The sequence below is a fragment of the Anthonomus grandis genome, chromosome 6 (genome assembly GCF_022605725.1).
Source record: "Anthonomus grandis grandis chromosome 6, icAntGran1.3, whole genome shotgun sequence".
Classification (NCBI taxonomy): Eukaryota; Metazoa; Arthropoda; class Insecta; order Coleoptera; family Curculionidae; genus Anthonomus; species Anthonomus grandis.
Genome location: NC_065551.1, coordinates 5401033 through 5415095, shown reverse-complemented (window position 1 = coordinate 5415095; position 14063 = coordinate 5401033). Strand labels below are relative to the sequence as shown.

The following is a 14063-nucleotide window of genomic DNA, read 5'->3' as shown; positions in this document are numbered from 1 at the left end:
TTTTAAGAAAAGATATTTAACTAATTGATTGTATAAGTAGCCTTTCTAAAATCTTAGAAAGCGTAAGTAAAATACTGATAGGACGTAGTTGCATAATATTTTCAATAGAACTACTTTTTGGTAGTGGTATAACAAGTGCTTTCTTCCACATGTTCGGAAATACACCTGCTATAATGGCGTAGTTGATAACATGGTGTTATGTAGGGTAGGATAAATGGAATGCATAATTTCAAAGACAGAATATTTATACTGTCTACTCCAGTGGCTGTAGTGTTCTGCGATATAATCTTAAGTACTTGAATATCATTTATTGGATGAAAAATAAATCTTGGTAGATAATTATTTTGGTTATAAAATTGTAATTGTTCAACATTTTCCGCAAGCATGGGTACTGAATTTAAAAAATGCGTATTAATAGTTTCAACGTTTGCTAAGTGTTCTGAATACTGTTGTTTTAATTAGAGCTTATGTTTAATTTTTTTTATAAGGGCCCAAAGATCTTTAGGATTTTTGTTATGAAACTTAAGGGAAAAGAACATTTCTGTTCTATTCTGATAGTTGTAGTAATAATTATTCTAAAACTTTTATAGTTTATCCAGTCAGTCTCAAGCCTTGTTTTCTTATACTTTGCGAGCGCCTTATTTATTAACTTTTGGGGTTTTACTATAAATTTTTGAATCCGATGTCAAATTTTTTTTTTCGTTTAGACACGTCAAATTTTGACAGATGATCAGTTTTTTTCTTATGGAACACCCTGTATATGACTTCATAGTTAAAAAGAGCCGAATTTTCTGATTTCAAATATATATAGTTTAACTATGTTTTATTAAACCGTTTCGGAAATATCGGGCTCCAAACTTTAAAAAAAATAATATATTGAAGATCTTGGTAAGCGCTGCATTGTTATTGTTTGGCGTTTTTTTTTAAGATAAATGAATTGAGTAGAAACAATAAAAACAGAAGATTTATTATTACTAAGGTGATATTTAGCATCTTTTTGTTGACAAGGATACATTATTTTAACAATTGTTAAACTTTAATTTAGACGTAATTATAACTGCTCTATATAACGACCACCATTATCAATATAGTTTATATAATCCTGCTCAATTTTGTGTATTGTATTCCTTATAAATTGTCTATGATTTTGATTGATATCATCTATCGCGGTAATAATTTTTCTGCGGAGCTCCTCGACATTTTCAATTCTCTGTTCGCAAACTTTATTTTGCAGGTAACCCCACAGAAATGAATCAAGAGGTGTCAGGTCTGGACTGTTTGGTGGCCAGCGAATTGGCCCAGTTCGTCCAATCCACAGGTTATATCATTCATTTAAAAATCTCAAAATCTAACACATTACGCGGTGGGGCATCATCTTGATGCCAAACTATTTGCTCGTATTGCCTTATGGGTAGATCTTCAAGTTGATAAGTAAGCATCTCTAGGTATCTCTCTCCCGTCAAGTTGCCGTTATAAAAAATAGGTCCTATGACCTGGTCATTTAAAATTCCACACCATACATGTAGAGATTGCCGCCTTTGAAACTTAATCTCCCTTGTTATTCGGGGGTTTGTTCTTGACCCAAAGCGAACATTTTTTCGATTGTAAATGCCCGCGGTTGTAAAGGTGGACTCGTCTGTCCACAAATTGACAAAATTCCACCTGTTTATTTCTTTGCTCCACACTTAAAGTTTGAACAGGTAATATTCGATAAGCAAAATATTTATACTTTTTTAAAGTTGAATAAATTTTTTTGGCCGATCGATCAAAGTAAATTCTGGCATCTTCTATAGAATGATGTGGGTGTTCTAAAAAGAAATTCAACATTTTTGATGGGCAATTTGAGGGAGACAAAGCCCCGAACATGATAGCGTAGATCTAAATGTATTCAGACATTTTTTAACATTTATGGATCAACAAACAAGAAATGACAATGTCATCTTAAAGATTTGTTTTTTAATAAATGTCAAACAATAACAATGCAGCGACTACCAAGATCTTCAATATATTATTTTTTTAAAGTTTGGAGCCCGATATTTCCGAAACGGTTTAATAAAACATAGTTAAACTATATATATTTGAAATCAGAAAATTCGGCTCTTTTTAACTATGAAGTCATATACAGTGTGTTTCATAAGAAAAAACTGATCATCTGTCAAAATTTGACGTTTCTAAACAAAAAAAAAATTTGACATCGGATTCAAAAATTTAAAGTAAAACCCCAAAAGTTTTGTATTAAATTTTTTTTTTTAATTTTTCGCATTATCCCTGTAGGGGGGGGGTCAATATATGGGGAAAGACCCTGTACATGTAAATCTAATAAAATATTAATATTTTCACTTATCAAAGCTACTTTACTATCAATACTTTTATGTTATATACAATTATTCCAGGGTATCGACATTAAATCTGAATAAAATTGACCATGACCCAAAGATTTGAAATTCCTATATTATGTTTTAAGCTCAGGCTTATCTTTTTTTACCTTAACATCTAAATTACAAAAATCTAATTAAATTAAAAGTTCCCTTTTCAATTATTTTTTCACTACTGGACGTCATGAAAGTTAGCAACACAATCAGAAACAAAAATCAAATTTTGACAGTCGCCCAGATAAGTTCTGCACGCAATCTATTTTTTTGCATATTTAAGGGTTAAATCTGATTTTAAACATCTAAAATAAAGTTAAGAGAAAAACTATAATTACATATAGACAAAAAGGGTGTAGATTTGATTTTTTTTCGGCATAAAAGATAAATGTTCGTAAAATAATAAATAACTTAAAAAAATCACAGTAGTTGTTATAAATTTTGTTACACCTTCAAACTTGGTGTATAAATAAAAGATAATAAAATACACGATATAACTATGAGACACACGTTTTTTCAGGGGATGAAGGGGTGTAAGCCACCCCCAAATAACTGAAAAAATTGTAGTAATTAGTAATAATTTTGTTACACCTTCAAACTTGGTATATAAGTGAAAGATAATAAAATACACGATATGTCTCAGAGACACAGGTTTTTTTCCAGGGGATGAAGGGGTGTAAGCCACCCCTAAATAGTTAAAAAATTGTAGTAATTAGTAATAATTTCGTTACACCTTCAAACTTGGTGCATAAGTGCAAGATTATAAAATACACGAAGATACACGTGTGAAGGTGTAACAAAATTATTACTAATTACTACGATTTTTTAAGTTATTTGGGGGTGGCTTACACCCCTTCACCCCCTAAAAAAACGTGTGTCTCTGAGATACATCATGTATTTTATTATCTTTTATTTATGCACCAAGTTTGAAGGTGTAACAAAATTTTTAACAATTACTGTGATTTTTTTAAGTTATTTATTATTTTACAAACATTTATCTTTTATGCCGAGAAAAAATCAAATCTACACCCTTTTTGTCTATATGTAATTATAGTTTTTCTCTTAACTTTATTTTAGACGTTTAAAATCAGATTTAATCCTTAAATATCCAAAAAAAAAAGATTGCGTGCAGAACTTATCTGGGCGACTGTAACAATTTGATTTTCGTTTCTAATTCTGTTGCTAACTTCCATGACGTTACATACTGGTTGAAATAATGTCTATAAGAGAGGCTGTTGAGTTAGTTCTTCGTCTAGGAGAATTTATAGCTTGAAATAGCCCAAATCCATAAAAAAATCAAATGCGTACTTAGTATCAGCGCTTTCTACATTTAATAGATTAATATTAAAATCTCCCAAACAAATAACTTAATCAAACATAGGAATAATTTGAGAAAGTGTAACTTCAAGTTCATCAAAAAAATCGGGATAATTAAAATTAGGGGGTTTATATACCGTTCCCAATGCAATGCTTAGCTGGGGTATTTTAATTTTAATCCATATTTATTCTATTATTCTCCTCAGTGAACAGCCAGGAATGGGATATGCTATTTTGTATAAAAAACGCGACACCACCTCCCCTTCCCTCCCTCTCGACGCCTTAAACTATATCCATTTATTTGCAAAAGCTCTATAGATATTGTGTTGTTAAGCCATGTCTCAGAAACTCCTATAACATCAATTTTTTCTTCAAAAACCAAATCCTTAAATTCAGTAAAACGCGGAATAAGAGACCTGACATTAATGTGACCCAACTTAAAAGTGTTCATTAGGAGAGTTTATAAAGCAAAAGAAAAAAAAATAATAATAATATAGTATATCTATCAATATAAAACAGAAGTACTATGAATGTTGCAGAAACTTCATATGTTGCGTAAATTACCCCTCAAAAAAAAAAGTCTACATATACATATGAATCCTAAATTATTTTAAAATTACTCAAAACTCTCTCAATAAGTAAGTTATTTTAAATTAATAAATAAGCGCGAAATAAAAAAGAACCTAAAAATAAAAGATAACAAAACCATGCATACCTTAAATATTCTATAGCTTCGCTTACTATTCCCAAAATCCAGAAAACTCAAAAAGTAAAAATATCCAGAAACAAAAAAAAATCAACAACAAAAACAAAACATCAGTAGCTAAATAAACACTCGCTCGCCACTATAAACTTAAGGACGTTCGTTCGCGCGGAACTAAACATACACAAACAAGAAATTAAATTGTGACAGAATGAAACGAGATCGTCGATCGATCAGCTGCGGCAGCATCCGCGGTACGACTCGAACTCAAACCCCGTACTGTGTTGTACTACTTGACTTGACCCAGTGTTGCCAGAAAGACCGATTTGGAAGATAAACTTAAAGATAATTTTATGAATGAATATTAGCAAGTGTTAGAATAAGGTAGGTAGTATTGGTTTTGACATAATATTAAAAATAACAATTTTATTAGGTTAGGTTAGGGGCTGGTAAAGCTCCAAAATAAATTGAAATTGTTTATAAAGAAAAATTATGAAAACGTTACCAGAAAAAAAAATTGAAACAATATAGAAGCATGAGCGGGAAAAAAAGAGCAAAGGCCAATGCGCTGCTCTAATATAAACTTATATTTTTAATTAATGGGGTAAAATCGCAGATTATATTGACTAGACTGGCAACGTTGTATAAGAAAGAGTTTTTTTATTTACTTTTTATCCTTGGGACCATCAACAAGATATTATTAAAATCTATATTGTTGCGATGAATTTATAATTAGTGACCTATTTTTATTGGGTACTTCACTATTTAAATAAATATCAAATTTATAAAATAATATCTCATATGTTTAATTATTCATTCAACACTTAAGAAGAAGGACGAAGAGAGAAAGACTTACTCACGTATTTAGCAGAATTATGAAATTGAACCTATACGTTTTTTTTTATATTTAATTTAGTCTAAGATGTGATCCAACAAAATATAACAAAAGGTATTAGTTTAAAATAATAATATTTCTTAATAATAAGTCAATAAGTATATTTTCTTTCTTTTTCAATATTTAAGCATATGAGATACCCAATAATAAAAGTTAGGTAACTAATTAACAAGATATTTGTACCTTATATTGTGTCAATTTTATTTGCTAAAAGGATAACAGGGTGATGAAGTTTTTAAAATTTTAGAATAGAGTTTGATGTTCTTATACAAATTTCTGATCGTCATCTGACAGTCAGACTTATTTTCGGATTTATTTTCAGCAAAGTGTTAGAGAATTTGTGTAGCCCATATACTTATAAACCCCATAAGAGTTTTTAAGTATATGGCACGAACTTAATAAATATACTTGGACTGCCAATTCAATGAAAAGTAAATGACCGCTACTAGGGAGCCTCCATTTTGCATGATTGTGTCCTTTTGATGTTGGTCATTTTGACAAATTTCAGTTCTGCCAATTGTAGGGAAACAAAATTAAAGTTTTTGAGAGGTTTTATTTATATTTGTGTTCTGTAGGTTATGTTTACAAATACAAAATAGAAAATTACATTTAAATAAGAATTGAGGATAGTTGCCTTAGATCTTTGATTTTTCTTTTACTTCTTTAAGAATTTCGTTAAAATTTATGAAAGAAAGTATTCCTCACCTAAAATGAGACAAACTTTCAATTAACTTGAGATAGCTGCATGCACTTTAAAATATTTGTTTTATTATTTTGATAATCTTGAAATTTATAAATCTAAACTTAAACTTGAATTTTATAAATCATAATACCATGAAAATAATGATCTGCATTTAAATTTTTGCTTTTATTTACTTAATTCAAATTCAGTTAAAAACACTTATTTTCTTTCTGTTTTTACTATTACAACTTTTACTTTCCTTCTATCTACATAGTTTCCACATTAATATATTATTCTATCATCAACTCATATAGGTACAGGGTGTTTCAGAACTATGGGATCAAACTTCTGGGGGTTGTTCAGTGCAACAGAAGAATCCATTTGAGTATAGAAACCCATGTCCGGAAATGCGTCACTACGCCACTACGGCCCTAAGACGCGTTAAAATTTATAAAAAACATTAATTACCTAAATAGGATCTGCTGCATTTATTTTTACCTTTTGTACATGATACCATAACAACAATTGTTTAAAATCAACGCTTATCAATGTCAATTCTCATTGTCATGTTTAAAAATTTTATAGCTTACAATCTTTAAACATTTGTTGCTAATGGAAAACTTTACCAGTCAAGAATTGGCGGATATGCATTTGGCATACGGAGCAACAAACTGCAATGCACGAGCAGCATCGCGGTTGTATCATGAACGTTATCCTGAACGACAGCATCCTGGATACAAAAAGTTTATTGCGGTTCATCGGCGGCTCGCTGAGACAGGCATGTTTAAGACCAAGATGCATGATACTGGTGTTGCTCGAACCTTAAGAACGGTCGAATTTGAAGAAGAGGTGCTTCGGCGAGTTGCCGATGAACGCTTCTGTCTGGCGAGTACTACACGAGCAACAACTCCATCCTTACCACTTCCAGAAAGTTCAAGATATGACTGCAGCCGATTATCATCCTAGAGTTCAATTTTGTCGATGGCTTCTGGATCACATCATGGCACAACCAAATTTTTTACGAGATGTTTTGTGGACCAATGAAGCTTCTTTCACAAGAGACGGTATTTTTAATAGTAGGAATAGCCATGTTTGTGACGAAGAAAATCCTTATGCAATTTTTCCAAGAAAACATCAGAATCGTTGGCCTGTCAACGTATGGGCAGGCATTGTTGATGATTATTTAATTGGGCCATACCTTCCACCGGAACGGTAAACAAGACCTATTTATCTGCGTTTCTTAGAGGAAGTTCTCCCAGAACTCCTTGAAAATGTTCCACTAAACGTTAGACAGCAAATGTGGTTTCAGCATGATGGAGCGCCGACTCACTTCACTGTACAAGTACGCGAGTATTTGGTTCAGCGGTTTGGGCACCATTGGATTGCCAGAGGTGGAGCAGTTTCTTGGCCTCCTAGGTCACCCGATTTAACATCGCTTGATTTTTTCTTTTGGGGACATGTAAAGTCTTTAGTCTACAAAACTCCAGTAGAATCAGAGCTAGACTTAATTGGACGAATAATAGCAGCATTTGAAATCATTCAAAACGAGGATCAAATTTTTAGTGTAGTCCGCCGAAATCATGTGCGGCGTTTAAATTGGTGTATTGAAGTTGGAGGAAAACATTTTGAACAATTGTTGTGATGGTATCATATACAAATAAATTAATGCATCAGATCCTATTTAAGTAATTAATATTTTTTCTAAATTTAAACGCGTCGTCTTACGCCACTACGTCTTAGGGCCGTAGTGTAGGGTTCTGAAACACCCTGTATTATTCTATCATAAGCACAGACAATTTACAATAATTCGGTTTTGAGAAACAGTGAACCAAATACGTTTAAAGAAGGATGGTGATACATTATCCACGTATTAAATAAGGAGGACGCTATATCGCCTCTTGCAGACGATATACCCAAGCGTCGTTTACAAATCGCCAAAAACTAGCAATTCCCTATACTCACACGTCAAACGTCAACTTCATTACCGTTACTTCATATATTTTTGGTTGGCAATACTAAAAATGTTCAGCGTGACCAAAATGACACAACCAATATAAAAATGGCGGCCACCAGGCAATAGTCATTTTTGCGTCTCGTGGCCATATGCATTAGCAGTCCAGGTATATTTATTAAGTTCGTGGTATATGGTGTAGCCAGTCAGCGCCGATCTTCGGAATATGAACATAACCTCTAAATTGTTGTTTGTGATTGGTCTAAAAATACACATTAAGGAAATGAGAGAATTATCAGAATTTTGTTGATTCCGATACAGACTTAGAAGATTTACTTGAAGAACGAATAAGGCCCAAAATCAAAACCATTTTGATGAAACTATGTCCCAATTTAATAAAATTGAATTTTTCGACCATTTTAGACAAGTAAGCCCTGAAGTAGCAAATAATTATTCACACTGCTTACTAACTGCATTCGGTGCAGTTAGAAAGCAGTGATCCAGATATTGCCTTGCGATATAAGGATGGATAAAAAAACTCTTTTATTTTGATTTTATTTATAACAAAAACCATTTTACTTTCAGGTTAAGCACTCACAGAAAATGAACGAGAGTGCTCTTTATGTGTGGATCATAACTCAAGAAGTTGGAGAAAATCACTCAGGACGTTGCACCTGTAGGGCGGGTCATTCTGAAGTCTGCAGCCATGTTGCCGCCATCTTATATGAGTTAGAGAGTCTAAAACACAAATGGTGGAAAACATGGCATGCACAGATAAATTATCTACCTGGAATGTTCCTGGCCCATTAAAAGTAAAACCGAAAACAGTTTAACTGGTTCGACCAATATCCCACCAGTTAAAGGGAATGAACTAGTAAATTTCCTAGAAGGTGTGATAAGTGATAGTGATGATATTGTGCTAAGCAGAATTTTGCGGCCATTTTGTATAGAACTGATATTTCCATAACCCATAGATAAAGTTTGTATCCAATCAACATTCATATAATCTTCTAATTGAATGGCTTACCTACCATATAAAATTGGTTCAATTATTTAGTGTAAAGATTAAAGCAAATAATTACATGTTTTTGTAAAAGTACAAAATTAGTGACTGTATTAATTAAGGGACCATATTAACATTAAGTTAGGTTTGGGTTGGATTGGCAACCAAATTTTGATAATATCCAACAACATTCTATGAAACCCTGAGCCCAACAGCCGCCATTACAGATTAAAGAAAAGAACTGACTACTTAGGTATCTATCAGACAAGAAATGTTTGCTGCCCACTCGACCATAGGCCAATACACTTTCTGATAAGTCTTCTTCTTCTTCTTCAGAATTTCTTTTAATTGCATTTATCCATTGTTGGCCTCTCTTTTTGGAGAGTTCATTAAGGTCTAGTCTATGCTTGAAACTTAGTTCTTTGGAAATCTTATAAAACTTAGTTAGGTCTTGGTCACCTCTGCTACCACAATTCACAACAAGTCCTTGACATTTTACTCGCCAAAATAAACAATTGCATGAAATACTGTCTAAATCAAAACCAAAATAACGCTACCTTGCTCCTTACACTATCAACTATTGAAAATGACTAGATATTTCTAAGAAAAAAGCAAATGAGCACACAAAATAGAAATTTTCGTTTTAAACTACAATGTAAACAAAGCAGAACAAAGACAATGTGTGCCTACAGGCGGCTATATTGAATTTATTTTGACAGAATGCTGATTTGCCTAATACGAACTTCAGTCAACCCGTATTTGATGTTCGCACAGACGGTTTCAAATCGATCAGAAATTGTAATATTTTACGCATGCGCATCAAGAATAGTTTGGAAACAGTTACAAACTTGTAAGAAATTTGCAGTGAGAACAAACTTTATTTATTAATGACGGGATACCCCATTACATAATTTAACGATATAATAACAGTAATTTACAAGCTAATTTAAAGTTACCCAAGATAAAAACCATAAGTAGTATTTCAAGAGTATAATAATAATTCTTCATAATATAACAAATTACTAAAATATGTGATACGTTAATGGAGATATAAGCTTAAATAAATTCGCCGACAGACCAAATACTTTAATGTTGCAACTATGAATTTAGAGTAACGATCTATGGGAGAATTTTGGCTATAATTAATACGGTGAAATGGAATACGAATTGATTGAAAGATACGATGATACGAACGATTGAAAAGCATCCCTTCTTACCCTAGTTAGTTATTTTAAGTTAATGCACTCCAGCAAACTACTAAAATCTATATAACCATTTTTTAGCTTATGTACAAACGTTATACCCGACACATTCCTTCTACGTTCTAAAATAACCAGATTTGAACTACTCTCAATTAACGCCTAATCATGATTGGCAATAAACACAGTTAACCTGAATGCATAAAACCTTAAAAATGTATGCTGAATTCTTCCCACTGATAAGTTGTGTACTGCCTGATATGGTGACCAAACTATGCAGGCGTATTCTAGCTTAGTACGAACCCGCGAGCAATAAACATTCCCTATAGTACCAATAAAACATTTTTACAATCCCTGAGAACAAATTTAAGCATTTAACTGGTAATTTCATTTAGATATTCATTGAAAAATAGCTTCTTCAAAAATGACTCTCAAATCTCTTACTTTGGTTACATATTTCAACTGTTCCTCAAAAATTTGATAGGAAGTAATATGTTTTCTGATCCCCTTATAAAAGATAGAAATTAGAATAGCACTTGGGCACACTCAGACTAAGCTTATTCCCTAAGCCAATCAGCAAGTCTATCCAAGTCTTCCTGCAAAAGTGTCTGATCCACTTGACACTGAATTGTTTTTATAATTTGAAAGCCAATGCAAACAAATTAAAGAAAATTTTAAAAAAATCCCCTCTTGAGGTACAATAATTGCTTAACCAAAGAAGAACTTATCTTCACCATCAGCTTATAACTTATAAAAAACTAGCGATCCAACCGAGAGTAGCCGCACCAAAACCCAACTCATACAACGTACTCAAAGAAACAATGATCAACTCGATCAAAGGCTTTTAAAAAATCTGTATAAATTGAGTCAATTTGTTTTAAATCCTCCAAGGCATTGCTAAGAATATTTTGATATTGAACAAATTTGTGAGTACCGATCGACCAGAAAAAAATGCGTTGAGGCATATTTACTACATTTCGACACAGCCCCATTATTTACTTATCAAGCTCTTAAAGAGTTTGGGAATAGAGGCCTAAATGCAAAGACTTCTGTAGTTTGTGACCTCACCCTTTTGTTCATTCTTAAAAGCAGGCCTTACAAAGAAGGACAAGTAGGATTTTAGTTATGTATATACATCATACATGCAACAGATATTCATATACAAAATGTTAAGTTAAAGAGACTGATGCCATCCCTAAAACCACATACTACCCTTGCCGCTGAGAGACGAAATGCAATCGCCGCACATCTCGGCAATATGTATGTTCAATGTGAGTCGAACTATAGAAGAGAAGTAGGAGATTGCTATCATTCTGTTTTTAATTTATGACTTAGAGTTGTTAAGAAAAGTCAATACATTGATGTTTGTTCTCAAGACCTGCTGATTGCCGAAACATTGAATTTAATTTTATCTTTAATTGTAACTACTAATTACTGAAAATGTTTGCTGTTTACTTCTATATAATATAGAATACTATACAATTGTTCAAAGGGTTCTCGGACATTGCGAAGAATATCGGGAGTAATTTGATAGTATTCAGACAGGGATGTCCTCTCCCCACCTCTGTTTAACATTTACTCTGAAAACATCTTTCAGAAGAAGCTCTCGAAGGAGAACAATTAGGCATCAAAGTAAATGGCACATGGACCAACAATACAAATGGTATGCAGATGAACCAGTCCTAATAGCAGATAATATGAATGACTTCCAAAGGCCGCTGGACATAGTTGGAATGCACGGCCGACTTATGGGAATTAACATCAACATAAAAAAGTCAAAATTCATTTCAAAGTTCCAGAATGCTAAACTCTCATAGAACAGTGAAAACATGGAACGAGTAAACAAAACTTAAGGATCTGAGGACTTGGTTATATGAAGACTGGTCTCCATAAATAAAAATCAAGAAAAAAGGGTTTAGGCAGAAAGAGGATGTCGAAATAGCAAACATTGAACAGAAACCACAGGAGAATTAATTCACTTCACCAGAAATAGGGAAAAACGGTCAGAAGTGATCGCAAACATTCATTAATCGATAACAGTGAAAAAAGGAAGAATAATATAACGTAAGCAGTAATTAATAAAAAAATTAAAATAAATTTATCGGCAAACCGCATCATTTCAAACATAACATCATTAACAAGCACATATTCTTTTTAAATATGCTTAGAGGAGTAATCTGTACTTTTGTTGAGTTAACTGACTCTACAAAAAAAGTCAAAGAGAATTAAATCCTCTGACCTTATTGACCATTATATGCTCATTTTCAGGAAACGTTCTTTTCAAGCATTTCTGAATTGGGTGTGCATTATAAGTAAGGCAACCATTTTCCTTGAATTACATCTAATGTATATTCACATCAAAATTCCATAAGGCCGGTATGATTTCATCTTGTAACATCTGCAAATATCATTCCTTATTTAATTTGCCTCTAGTATTATCACCTGAAATACTGACCAAATTATCACACTTTTTTGTGGATATTATGTTCTTCTTTCTTCACATTTAAATGTTCATTTTCTAATGACCAATACCTGGCAATTATAAAAGAAAATGGCGATTTGTTGGTAAATAGAATATATTTTTTATAAATTCATAATTTTTATTAATTTGGTAATTAAGAAGATAATTAAGAAGCCCTAATTAGGAACTACTGTTTGAATATATCTAAAACAAGTATTTACACATTCTTGGATAAAAAAAAATATCCCTGAATGTGTAATATAATCTGGGTACCGTACAACAATCCTGTGATCTATCGGTGTTAGATTGTTTATGAGTGCTTAAAGAAAAAGCTTATAGACTCACAGATGCTTCAATATATGATCTTCGAATTACCGTAATTGAAGATTTTAATAATATTAATACGTGCCTTTAGAAAAAAATAGTTTGTAATACTGAATACGCCAACATAAACATAAATAAAAAAATACATAAACTGTTAAGATCGTTTTTTTATTTCTTCCTAATATTTATTTCCTTTAAATTTGTTCTAAAACTAACATTTCTGAAGATCAAAATTTCTTATAATTTTATTATCATGTTAACGACTTTTTGGTGAATGATCTTTGCGGAAACGCTCATTGCGCTAATCCCGTGGATGCACTCCTGCAGCAGTCAGTTATAAATGGTAGAATAAAAGCTTGTTGATAAACTCGCTTAAAACCACAATAATTCCTTTCACAAAGAAAATATTCCTGGAAGGACTAAACGAACCAAAACTAAACAAAACACAAATATGTTCTCGAATGAATGTAAATACCTAGGAGTCATTATTGACCAAATATTTTTCTGGGAGCAGATGTCAACAAGGCCATACTTAGGGCAAAAAGTGCTCTAGGCAAATGCAGGAGACTGTGTGGCAGAAATTGGGGCCTGGGCCTAAAAATAAACTTATGGCTGTACAAAATAATAATAAAACCCATATTATTATATGGTTCAATCGCTTGGAGAAGGCAGATTTCACAAACTATAGCAATCAGGTAACTACAGAGCGTCCAAAGCTAGCATGCATTAGCGAAGTCATGAGAGGCCATGGAGAAGCTGCTCGATCCTCCGCCAAATCACATCTGTATAGAAGCAGAAATAAATGCGGCCTAATTCAGGCCCACAAGAACAGGCTTTGTTTATAAAAGGACAAATAAAAGTTAGGAGTTGAAAAATAGAGGAACATCAACAGGTCAAATAAATCTATGACATATCACCAATCAAGATAATTCCTCACACTTGTCTGTCAAAATCACAGACAGGCAGGACTGGAAGGATGGCCCTCCAACAAAAGCAGAATATTTTACAGATGGCTTAATGATCAATAAGGGTTCAGCCAAAGATAAATATTGAGGTTAGGAAGATATGCCACAGTGTTTCAGGCAGAACTTACCGTCATTCAATAGTGTGCCATACACATATATTCAGACAATAAAGCGTTAACAGTTATATTAAGGTA

The 14063-nt window shown here is 32.6% G+C and overlaps 1 protein-coding gene across 3 annotated transcripts in view; it reads right to left on the bottom strand.

The window, feature by feature from the left end:
- LOC126737060 (uncharacterized) overlaps window positions 1-14063 on the bottom strand; it is a 169040-nt gene that overhangs the window by 54359 nt on the left and 100618 nt on the right. Inside the window, exon 1 of one of the 3 annotated variants that reach the window (XM_050441756.1) lies at window positions 4402-4653. The exons of the other annotated variants lie outside the window; for them this stretch is intronic. The gene's annotated coding sequence lies outside the window, so the exon portion shown is untranslated. Of the gene's footprint in view, window positions 1-4401; window positions 4654-14063 lie in introns of those variants that run through there. 3 annotated transcript variants of the gene reach the window in all.